This window comes from Prionailurus bengalensis, chromosome D3 (genome assembly GCF_016509475.1).
Source record: "Prionailurus bengalensis isolate Pbe53 chromosome D3, Fcat_Pben_1.1_paternal_pri, whole genome shotgun sequence".
NCBI classification, from domain to species: domain Eukaryota; kingdom Metazoa; phylum Chordata; class Mammalia; order Carnivora; family Felidae; genus Prionailurus; species Prionailurus bengalensis.
In genome coordinates this window covers 21,565,844-21,578,556 of record NC_057356.1, presented here as the reverse complement: position 1 = coordinate 21,578,556, position 12,713 = coordinate 21,565,844, and positions in this window count along the sequence as shown.

Below are 12,713 nucleotides of genomic sequence, written 5' to 3'. Positions count from 1 at the left end.
GGCCATTAGCCAGGGACCCAATAGGAGGAGTTGATAGAATAAAGCACAGGAGAGAGGCACCCTTGTTTCTGCAGGACAACAAGAAGCCTCCCCACCTGCCTTTACTTCTTTTTTTAAGTTTTTAAATTTTTTTAGTAATCTCTACACCCAATGCAGGGCTCGAACTCACAACCCCAAGATCAAGAGTCCCCCGCTCTTCCAACTGAACCAGTCAGACACCCCCCACCGCCTACTCATCCTTATTGGGCTTGCTTAGAAGGCCTGTGAGGCCAACCCACCTCCTTCGATGACTCTCTTATGCTGCGCTGTGTTTGGCTCTCTAATAACAATACGCGACAAGATTATTCATGGAGTAATCACCTCCTGCGGGAGCAGAGCTCTGGGTTTGGAGCCAAACAGACATGAGTTCAATTCCAGCTCTGCCTCTTGCTAACAGTGTAGCTCTGGGTGAACTGGGCCAGTATACTTAGCTCGCCCAGTCTTTCTCTGAGACTAGAATGCCCACTTTTTAGAGGTAACTGCAAAGTTAGGTGGTTCATCCAAGTCTGCACCGGTGAGGATGGGGTCCAAATTGAGTACAGCACCCCCTGACTCTGACAGCCAGGCTCTTTCCACTGAACCCTGGGCCTCTTTTCTTTCTCTTGACGATTGGGTTCCCTTTGTGATTGGAAAGAGTGTGCAAATCATCTGCCTGTTCTGTTCTTCCTGCTCTTTTAGCTTCACTAAGAATCATGCAAGAGGCACAGGCTCAGAAGCTCCTGCCTCCTGCCCCCACCAGGGTTATCTGGGGCCCTCTTGCTGTGGTCTTTGGGGGTGACAGTGCTCCTGTGGGCCATGGTTTATCATCTGCAGTCATTTCCTGCCTCTGGGTCACCAACAGGACCTTAACTCTTTTTCAGTTAATCAGGAACAAGAAAGGAAAAAAATCCTCATAAGCAATTGTTCTACATTTTCTGTACTCAAATTTATGAAGCCTCTCTTTTTTGTTCCTAATTAACTAAAGGACAGTGAAGGTGCTGTTGGTGACATGGGGGAAGGAAAACATGGCAGGTGGTAACCTGTGACAAACACGCCAATGGCAGAAAACTCTCTCTCTATGTATGTATGCATATATATGTATATATATATATATATATATATATATATAGTATATATATATATATATATGACAAAGAGTTAATCTCTTTAATGTAGATAGAGTTCTTAAAGATGGAGGGGTGCCTGGGTGGCTCAGTCGGTTAAGTGGCCAACTTCGGCTCAGGTCATGATCCTGCGGTCCGTGAGTTCGAGCCCCGCGTCGGGCTCTGTGCTGACAGCTCGGAGCCTGGAGCCTGCTTCCGATTCTGTGTCTCCCTCTCTCTGACCCTCCCCCGTTCATGCTCTGTCTCTCTCTGTCTCAAAAATAAATAAACGTTAAAAAAAATTTTTTTTTAAAAGATGGATTAAAAGATGAGTTAAAAAAACTCAAGGTATTTTTTACTGTTTTTTAGACATTTGTAAATTTGAAATTTTTGAAAATAAATTAATTATAAAAATTGTGAATGAACTTAAATGCCACAATGAACTTAAATGTACACTTTAAAATGGTTACAATGGTGGGGCCGCTTGGGTGGCTCTATCAGTTAGGCATTTTGACTCTTGATTTCAACTCGGGTCATGATCTCACAGTTCGAGAGTTCTAGCCCTGCCTCGGGCTCTGCACTGACAGTGCTAGGGATTCTCAATCTCTGCCCTTCCCCTGCTCTCCCTCTCAAAATAAATAAATAAACCTTATTGAAAATAATTAAAAAAATAAATAAAATAGTTACAATGGTGAATTTTATATGTGCATATTACCTCAATTTAAATATTCTTTAAAACAATTTTTTTTTAATGTTTATTTATTTTTGAGAAAAAGAGAGCACGAGCAGGGGAGGACCGGGAGAGAGGGAGACACAGAATCTGAAGCAGGCTCCAGGCTCTGAGCTGTCCGCACAGAGCCCAATGTGGGGCTCAAACTCACAAACCATGAGATCATAACCTGAGCCGAAGCTGGAAGCTTAACTGACTGAAACACCTAGGTGCCCCTCAATTTAAAATTTCTTTTAAAAAAAAAATGCCCTGCTCAATCGGTTAAGCATCCAACTCTTGGTTTTGGCTCAGGTCATGATCTCACAGTCTGTGAGTTCAAGTCCCATATCAGGCTTGGGATTCTCTCTCTCTCTCTCTCTCTCTCTCTCTCTCTCTCTGCCCCTAGCCTGCTCATGTTCTCTCTCTCAAAATAAATAAATAAACTTAAAACAAAATAAAAGAATGCCCTAAAGGAAAAAAAAATGTGCAAAGGACACAAGTAGACAACTCCCCAAAGAGGAAATACAAATGGCCTATAAAAACTAAATATTAAGGACACCTGCATGGCTGAGTCCATTAAGCATCTGATTCTTGATCTCAGCTCAGGTCTTGATCTTAGGGTTGCGAGCTCAAGCCCTGCAGTGGGCTCCACACGGGGCATGGAGCCTACTTAAAAAACAAAACAAAACTAAATACTATTTCCAACATACCAATTGGCCTCTGCAGCTTCCTCAAAGAGGCTGTCTCTCAGTTAAATCCTGTTACGTTTCCAACAGCGCCCTGAGCTTCCCCAACACTGACACCACTACTCTTTAAGGTAATAATTACCCCCTAAATTGGGTTCTCTCCCACTAGACTGAGTCTCCAAGGGCAAGGACTCTTACTATTTTGACCCCACAGCATCTCCATTGCTCAGTGGAGCCCATGGGTCTCATAAATTTTTGTTGGATCAATACATGGAAAATCATTTTTGGCTATCAAATTCTCAAATATTTTGTGACCTGCCACCATGGCTGGCAAGGGCCTAGATGGATCCAGTGTTCTCATATCACACTGCTGGGAGGCTACACTGGGACAACTTTCTAGAAAGTGGTCTGGCGACACATTTTAAAAGCCTAGGAAATACACTTCCCCTTTGACCCAGCAATTTCACTTGTAGGAATCTGATGAAATAAGCAGAACTGTGCGTCATGATGTAGGTTCAAGGGTGTTCACTGGAGCACGGTTTTTGATAATGAAAACTGGATACCATTTAATGTCAACAGTAGGGGTCAGTTGCATGAACAAAAGTGATGGGGCTTGGACTGAGTTAGCTGAAGACTCGGGGTGATGTGTGATCCAACCAGCAGCCCCTTTTCGGCACTTTGTGTCAGCACAACCAGACTGTGAGAAGGCAGAATGGTCCCTTGGGTCCACTCTGACTCAGGAATTTGGAGTGTCAGTCCAAGCTGGTTAATGGTCAGTCACCTCAATCCTGGGTTGGGGACAAGGATACATAGGTGGCGATAAAAGCAAAACTTTGTGATTCTCGGTTCACATTTACAAAAACATTGCCAAGCTCTTTGAGGTTCCTTCCTAGGGTGACTCCCCAGCCCCCATCTGTGCAGACCTGACCTTTCAAGATTCACACAGAGAACCTGAAAAGTCAAGGTGATGGAGTAAACGCACATCTTCAGGCCTTCAGGTCTCATTTGGTTCTGACTTATAGCAACTGAGGTACAGAAAATAGGAAGAACATCAGCTTCTTTTTTTTTTAATTTTTAAATGTTTATTCATTTTTGAGAAAAAGAATGTGAGTGGGGGAGGGGCAGAGAGAGAAGGGGACAGAGGATCTGAAGCCGGCTCTGTGCTGACAGCAGCCAGCCCAATGCAGGGCTCTAACTCACAAAGCAGTGAGATCATGACCTGAGCTGAAGTCGGATATGCAACTGACTGAGCCACCCAGGTGCCCTGGAAGAGTATCAGCTTCTTGTCAGACAGAGGTCTGAACCCACTTCCAGCTGTGGGATTTGGGGTAAATTTACTTTACTTCCCAGAAGCTAGGGCATTCTTATGGGAAATTAGTGAGAATATTATTATGCAGACTGCAAATGCAGAAGCAAATGGTAGCTATTTTGTTGTTATTGTTTTCAATTTAATGTTAAATGCTGTGATGAGGGAAGCACAGGATGAAAACTCATATCAAGGATGATGAAACCCAGTCTGGGGGAGCAGGGCAAGCTTCCTAAAGGATGCCGCCAACACATCCTGAATGGTAAAGGAGAAAGGCCCAGGGTATTTCTTTTCTGGCAGCTAGACCATTCTGAGAAAGAATGTACAATATTCCAATGCCAGGTGATTCCCAAACCTGGCTGGAGTAGGGGTGAGGAGGTGGAGGGTTTGGAGTAGCAGGTTATAGCAGGAACTGCTATTCCATTCTATGTGGGGCCCCTGGTATACAGTAGTCTTTTGACCTTCACTTCAGGCATGAGGATTCCTGCTTTTCTGGTCCATGGCTTATTCTCCAAAAGAAACAGAACTAGGAGTTGTACCCTGGAAAATAGTTGGAGTTTCCAGTCTTTGTGACCCCAGCTAAGTCCCTTCCTTTCTCTAGGATTCAGTTTCCTCACCTATAAAACAAGGTGGTCGACTCAGCTGAAGGGTCTCAAACTCACATTCCTCCGGGGTCCAAGTAACTTGGTGAAGTGTGTGGGGTCCATTGGAGACTTCAAGGCTGAGGAAGACACCACAGAAAGGGATGACCAGAGTCCAGCCAACAGTGGGAATGTGTTGTCAGTTCTTCCCAGTGTTGTCAGGACCCAGCGTTGTCAGGTCTTCCCATTTTTCATGAGAATCTAGAAACTTGAAAATCTCTCATTTTTAACAAGAGATTGGGTAACAGGTCCAACCTTTTTGGCAAACATTCAGTAAAGTGGCCAAATGAAACAGGCCAGTGGGCCAGAGTGGGCTTCCAGCCCCCAATTTATCATCCCTGGGATGGCTCTTCTCAGAGGAGTCCTCTGACTCAGTTTGCCATTTTATGTGCCTGAAAATTGCTCCCGGAACTCCCCAATGGGCCTTTCTCTGCTATAGTATGTAATCTATGACCTTGGACAGTGAGATCAAGTGCTTTGAGCCTGCAGGCTGTACCCCCACCATAGAAGCCCTCTGAGATGGGGCCTGGGCCTTCAGATAAGTCTCTGGTAGCCTCCCAGAAACTTATATCTTTCTTAGAAATCCCTAGAAACCTTGGCAGAGTCCCCCACCCTTGGAAGACTCATATAATCTACCCAGAGTGGCAGGCAAATTGTATCTCAGAACTTGGATTCACAGGAAGTAAGCCTGGACTGAGCCTTAGGTATCATCAAGTTCAATTCCATCACTTTATGGACCCAGAGTGGGAAGCAATCTGCCCCAAATCCAGGAGGTCCAGATCCCTGCAGAACGGATGGTGGTTACTAGTGAGCACTTAGAGGAGTCAGGTAGGCCCAGATTCAAATCCTGGCTTTGTCACTTGCCAGCTCCTGGTGTTAGCCCTTTTTCAAGATAAATAAGTTTGTTCCATAATCCACTTCTGTTTCTTGCCTCTACAGAGCACTTTGCTTGAAATCCTACAGGAATTCCCCTTTTCCTACAGTGTTTTCTTCTAACAAAAAAAAAAAATCCTTCTTGTTTTTCAACAGTCAGCTCAGATTTCAACTGCTCTCTAAAGATATTCATCCATCTATTAGTTTGAATAGGTTATACATTCACAAACACACTCAAAATTCAAATGCAGCAAAGTCCTTCTTGATCTCTATCCTTTATCCCAGTAACTTTGACCTCTCCCACCATTAAGCCACTGCAGTATCCAGGATGGGGTCTTGCAGTGAAGGGGAAATGGTTGTGAAAATTAAGATTCAGCTCTGGGATGAAATCCTATGCAGCTGTTAAAAATGAGGTGAAAGAATTGTGGAAAATATTTACAAATTGTTCCTGAGTTGAAAGAGTAGGATTCTAATTTTATCAGGCAAAAAGAAGATAGAGAAAAAAAGGACCTTACCTATGACATTTAGTCACGGGCAGAATTACAGGTGAATTTGTTTTCTACTTCCCTTTTCATGTTATTCTTTATTCAAAGTTTTCTACACAACTGGGGTACCTGGGTGGCTCAGTCTGTTAAGCAGCTGACTGACCCTTGATCGCAGCTCAGGTCTTGATCTCAGGGTCATGAGTTCAAGCCCCACATTGGGCTCTGCACTGGGTATGAAGCCTACTTAAGAAAAGAGGGGCTCCTTGGTGGCTCAGTTAGTTGAGCGTCCGACTCTTAATTGCACCTCAGGTCACAAGCTCACAATTTGTGAGATTGAGCCCTGTATTCAGCTCTGTGTAACAGCATGGAAACAGCTTGGGACTCTCTCTCTTCCTCTCTCTCTGCCCCTCCCATCCCAAATAAATAAATATACTTAAAAAAAAAGAATTTTCTTTATAACAATGTATGCACTTTGTAGTCATTATAAAATACCAGTTCTTTACATCATTGACTCTCTTATACTCTTTGATCACCGAACAATTCCAGTGATCAGTAAAGTAAGGACTATTATTCCCATTTTATAGATGCACAGACTAAGGTTCGGGGGAACCTAGGGCTTGCCCAAAGCCTAGAGCTAAGATGCAGAGCCAAGACTGAAACCCAGATCCTCCCAAGTCCTATTCTTTGCTTTCTTAAGGGAAATCCCCCAGTCACTTCCTGCATTCTCTTAGCTGTGCACATGTGGCATCTAAAGATTGTGCAGGGGACAGAGAGGCCAGTGAAAACAGTCATAAAGAGACATCCTGTACTAAGGCTGGGGGAGTTTTGTTCAATGTTGATTTCCACATACATATGGGCATATGTCCATACCTTCACTGTGTTGTTTTAGTCAAAGCTCCTTTGGAATCAAACAGCAAAGATCTAGTAAAACTAGCTTAAGTAGGGGCACCTGGGTGGCTCAGTCGGTTAAGCGTCTAACTGGCTCAGGTTATGATCTTGCGGTTTGTGGGTTCAAGCCTCCAGTTGTGCTCTGTGCTGACAGCTCAGAGCCTGGAGCCTGCTTCGGATTCGGTGTCGCCCTCTCTCTCTCTCTCTCTGCCCCTCCCCAACTCACACTGTCTCTCTCTCTCTTTAAAATAACTAAACATTAGAGGCACCTAGATGGGTCAGTCAGTTAAGTGTCCAACTTCGGCTCAGGTCATGATCTCACCTGTTGTGAGTTCTAGCCCTGCATCGGGCTCTGTGCTGACAGCTTAGAGCCTGGAGCCTGTGTCAGATTCTGTGTCTCCATCTCTCTCTCTGTCCCTCCCCTACTCGTGTTCTGTGTCTCTCTTTCTCAAAAATAAATAAACATCAAAAAAAAACCCACTAAACATTAAAAAATTAAAAATAAATAAAAATTAAATAAACTAGCTTAAGTGAACAGAATATGAATTTACTGGAAGGGCACTGCCACATCTTGCCAAACCCAAAAGTAATGGGCCCTCAGAGGCCTGCAATGAGACATTTCAGGAAGGAGTCAGGAGTCCTGAGAATCAGTTAGAGCTCTATTGGGTACAGGTAATAAGGTCAGCTCAAACTCGGTAAAAGAGGACTTTATTCGAAAGACACCAGGTATCTCCTAGGACAAAACAGAAATGCCAGAACTTCCAGGAGAGAGAAGAGCACTTTGGGAACCAAGGAAGTCCTTTCTCTCCATTATTTGTCTCCAACATGTGCACCAGTTTCTCTGCTTCTCTGGTCTCTGTGGGGAATCCAATGTGCCTTGTTCCCCAGCATCCCAGTGTCATGTGTGTCATTCTAGCACACAAAAGACTGGACCTCTCACTAAATTCCTAGGGGTAAGACTAAGTGACCATACTTGGATCTGTTGCCACATGGGTCCAGTCAGCTCTGGTCACAGGCAGGATGGTACAAACAAAGCGGCCAGGAGCTGGCTCTTGTTTCTCCTTTCCCTGGAGCATCCTCACCCTCAAAGATTGGTTTCTCAAAAATTTTCCAAGTTTTGTTATGTTCCTCATCCCAGCCACACTAGACACAGGACTAGAACTGCTGAGCCCAATGCTGAATCCCTTGGGGAGAGAATTGGATGAGTCCCACTCAGATCTCAGTCCCTCAGGCTGACCGTGGTGCCAGTCTTTCTCCCCTAGGAGAAGGGGAGAGGTCTTGTCTTACCCCATAGCTGCCCTGACCCACACAGGGGGAGAAGGAAGTTCTCAGAAAATGTTGATTGTTATGAACTGGTCAGATACCTCACAAGATGAAGTTTCTTCCCAACGCAATTACATCATGTTGCACTGCTAAGCTTGAAAGCATCTTCATAAATGAGGCTCTCGCTTCATTATCTTCCATTGAAGCCCCAGAAAAACTAGGGCATCTTTTCATTTCAAAAACACCAGGGTTAGAAACCTTTGTGCACACCGACTAATTCAATTTGGCCAACATATTGAGCACCTACCTTGAGCTAGGCACTGTGCCAGGCCCTGACCATCCAAAGATAATGGAATATCATCTCTGCTCAGTAGATCCCTCCCCCTGCCCCCATTATTGTGTTTATATCAGTCAAGCTCATTTAGAAATCTGTTATTTCCGACCCAGCTGCTTTGGAACTTCCATCTGACTGCATTAGGAGGCACTAAATTGCATGAATTCATCTGAGAGTCAAGATCACAGGAACTAATAATGTACTTGATCTCCTTACTCTGAATCATCATTCTTTAAAACAAAAATATTATGAAGGCCATCGACAGTGGTGAAATTAATATCCGGTTGGGATTTCCCAAGCAGCCATGGAGGCCTGTCATTATGGAGTGGGATCTGGGCCAGACGCACTTGTGATGCTCTCTCTCCAATGTATGCCTTGGTTTGTTGTGGTATTAATGGTTCTGCTGAGGGCATGAGGGGAACACACTCAATATGAGAGGCATACCTATCTGGATGTAAGTCCTGATTCCTCCATGTACTAGCTGGGATGGCTCACGTCCTCTCTCTGAGCCTCAGTTGCCTCCTCTCTGGAAAAGGGCAGATTAGCTGCCGATTCTTCTGGGAGGAGTAGGAATTCCAGTGAGAAGCAAAAGGAAATTTTCTTAAAAAAAAATTTTTTTTTTACTGTTTATTTATTTTTGAGAGAGAGAGAGAGAGAGAGAGAGAGAGATAAAGCGCAAGCAGAAGAGGGGCAGAGAGAGAGAGAGGGAGACTCAGAATCTGAAGCAGGCTCCAGGCTCTGAGCTGTCAGCACAGAGCCCAAACTGGGGCTCCAACTCAGAATCGGCAAGATCATGACCTGAGCCCAAGTTGGATGCTTACCTAACTGAGCCATCCAGGCACCCCAAGGAAAATTTCATATATTACTTCATTAGATATTGTCTGAATGAACTATAGAGAGCTTGTGTTTCTGTTAAGATATTCAAAACACATTTTAAAAATTCAGAGTAAAATAGACAAAGGTAAGTTAAAAAAAAGTTGCATATGAGCTTTTTTCATTTTCTCATTAATCCAGCAGCATCCCATGTAGCAAGCAGAGAGATGCTCCCTACATATCAACTTTAACATGCCTAGGTACATATTACTGTTAATGTCACATTGTACTCAAGCCAAATAAATGGTGCTGCTGTCTCAGCTGGGGTTTTTCTTTTACCGTGAGCACCTCATTCAAAGGCAGAGATCCTCAGATTTCTGGGATCTTGGCTGCCCCTGGGCTGGCTGAATAATCGGTAGGATCCCATGCAAAATGAAGATGCGGGGCCCCTTTTACAACAAGCAGAGAAGGGGCGCCTGGGTAGCTCAGTCAGTTAAGTGTCCAACTCTTGATTTCGGCTCAGGTCACGATCTTATGGTTTGTGGGTTTGAGCCATGCATCGGCTCCACACTGACAGTGCAGAGCCTGCTTAAAATTCTCCCTCTCTCCCTCTCTCTCTCTGCTCCTCTCCTGCTTGTGCTGTCTCTCTCAAGATAAATAAATAAACTTAAAAAAAAAACAAGCCGAAAAAAGTGCTGTTGAAAGTAATAACATGTTGGGGCGATTGGGTAGCTCAGTCAGTTAAGCATCTGACTTCGGCTCAGGTCATGATCTTGGGGTCCGTGAATTCGAGCCCCGTGTTGGGCTCTGTGCTGACAGCTCAGAGCCTGGAGCCAGCTTTCAGATTCTGTGTGTCCCTCTTCTGCTTGCACTCTGTCTCCCTCTCTCAAATAAGTAAACATTTAAAAAATTTAAAAAAAAAGAAAGTGATAATGTGTAAAGCTTTTGCTTTCTTCTTGACTTGTTTTTTATTTGCTATATATTTGCTATTAATGTCTTTCTAAGGAAAGAAAAAATAAAATTTTAAGTTATTAGCATCAATATTACCATTTGGGTTTCTATTGTGCGATGCCAGTTTCCAATGCAAAAAATAGAATTTAACTCATGTGTGTGTGGAATCACCAAATTTACACAATAATATTTTATATCTTGTACACACATTTGTGTTTTGTTCTTGCTATGACACTGGAAATGCTGCACAAAACAGACTCAACTGTTTTTCTTTCACTTCCTGATACATGTACATTCCATCAACACTCTTTCTCAGCTCACCAATGAGTAAAGAAAGACCGAAAGGGAAAGGAACTAAGGGTTGTCCTATCTTTCCCTTTTTTTCTGGCATTTTCTGCATAAGTAGTCAGCTGATACAGAGAAGGCACATGAGTAAGAAAGACTACAATAGGGTTCATTTGTCATTCGTGTTTCTAAGAACGTTAGTGACTTCTAACTTTTTTTTTTAATGTTATATTTACTTTGATGGGGGGATGGTGAGGGGCAGAGAGAGGGGAGAGAATCCCAAGCAGGCTCCACGCTGTGCCGAGCCCAATGCAGGGCTTGACCCCAGGAACCATGAGATCATGACCTGAGCTGAAATCAAGAGTAGGATGCTCAACCGACTGAGCCACCCAGGACTGTGTTCTCTGTGTTCAAGCAAGTTCTGATTCAAATGGAAAACATGTCTTCCCAGGACTGTGCCCCCACTTACTCATTCTTAGAATACCCCATTTACCCTGTATTTGCTTTGAGTTTCCCTGAACTCCCATGCTCCATGGGTTCACTGGAATTCTGTGCTCATGGGGCATCAAGAATGCTATGACCTTTCTTGGGGTGCCTGAGTGGTTCAGTTGGTTAAGTGTCTGATTTCAACTCAGGTCATGATCTCATAGTCCATGAGTTTGAGCCCCATGTCAGGCTCTGTGCTGACAGCTCAGAGCCTGAAGCCTGCTTCAGACTCTGTCTCCCTTTCTCTCTGCCCCTCCCCTGCTCACACTCTCTCTCTGTCTCTCAAAAATAAATAAACATTTAAAAAAATTTTAAAAAGAATGCTATGACCATTCTTGACATATAAGTATATATAATTATATAAGTACACCCATATTGTACTTGTTTCATTTGGTCTGTTGTCCCATAGGACTTCAGTTACAAAATGCCATTTCAGAAGTAAGACTATTAAGAATTTCAAGACGGTGACAGCAGGGCATTACATTCCAAGCTCAAGGCCCTTCTTGTTTTTTTTAAATGTTTATTTTTTAATATTTTAATTTTTTAATATTTATGTTGAGATAGAGACAGAGAGTAAGACCAAGGAAAGGGCAGAGAGAGAGGGAGAGAGAATCCCAAGCAGGCTCCACACTGTCAACACGGAGCATGATGCAGGGTTTGAACTCACAAACTGTAAGATCATGACCTGAGCCGAAATCAAGAGTCAGATGCTTAACCAACTGAGCCATCCAGGTGTCCTTCTTTCCTTTTCTTAAGTGACCTCTGCATCCAATGTGGGGCTTGAATTCACGACCTTGAGATCAAGAGTTGCATGGTGTACTGACTGAGCCAGCCAGGTGCCCCTGTTTATTTTTTCTTTTTTAAATTGAAGTATAATTAATATACACTGTTATATTAGTTTCAGGTGTACAATATAATGGTTTAACAAGTCGATGCATCACTCAGTGCTCATCAGGATAAGTGTACTTTTGATACTCTTTATCTATATCACCCCTCACCCCGTGCCTCCTCTCTGGTATCCACAAATTTGTTCTCTGTTTTTAAGAGTCTGTTTTTTTCTGTCTCTTTTTTCTTTGTTTTGTTTTTTAAATGCCACATATGAGTGAAATCATATGGTATTTGTCTTTTTGTGATTGACTTATTTCACTTAAATTATACCCTGTAGGTCTGTCCATGTTGTTGCAAATGGCAAGATCTCATTCTTTTTGTGGCTAAGTAATATTCCATTTTCCATTACACACACACACACACACACACACACACACACACACCCCACATCTTCTTTATCCATTCATCTATGGATGGAATGGACACTTGAGTTGCTTCCATATCTCAGCTACTGTAATTAACGCTGCAAAAAATGTAAGGGTACATATATCTTTTCCAACTAGTGTGTTAGTTTTCTTTGGGTAAATACCCAGTAGTGAAATTACTGGATCATATGATAATTCTATTTTTAATTTTTTGAGGAACCTCTATACTGTTTTCCACACTGGTTATATCAATTTGTATTCCTACCAATAGTATACAAGGGTTCCTTTTTCTCTACATCCTTGCCAACACTTGTTGATTCTTTCTTTCTTTATTTTAAATGTTTTATTTATTTTTGAGAGAGAGAGAGAGAGAGAGAGAGAGAGCAAGCTGGGGAGAGGTAGAGAGAGAGAGGGAGACAAAGAATCTGAAGCTGGCTCCAGGCTCTGAGGTGTCAGAACAGAGCCTGACATGGGACTTGAACTCTGAATGGCAAGATCACAACCTGAGCCAAAGTCAGACACTTAACCAACTGAGACACCCAGGCGCCCCATCATTTGTTGATTCTTGTGTTTTTTTATTTTAGCCATTCTGACAGAGGTAAGGTGACATCTCATTGTG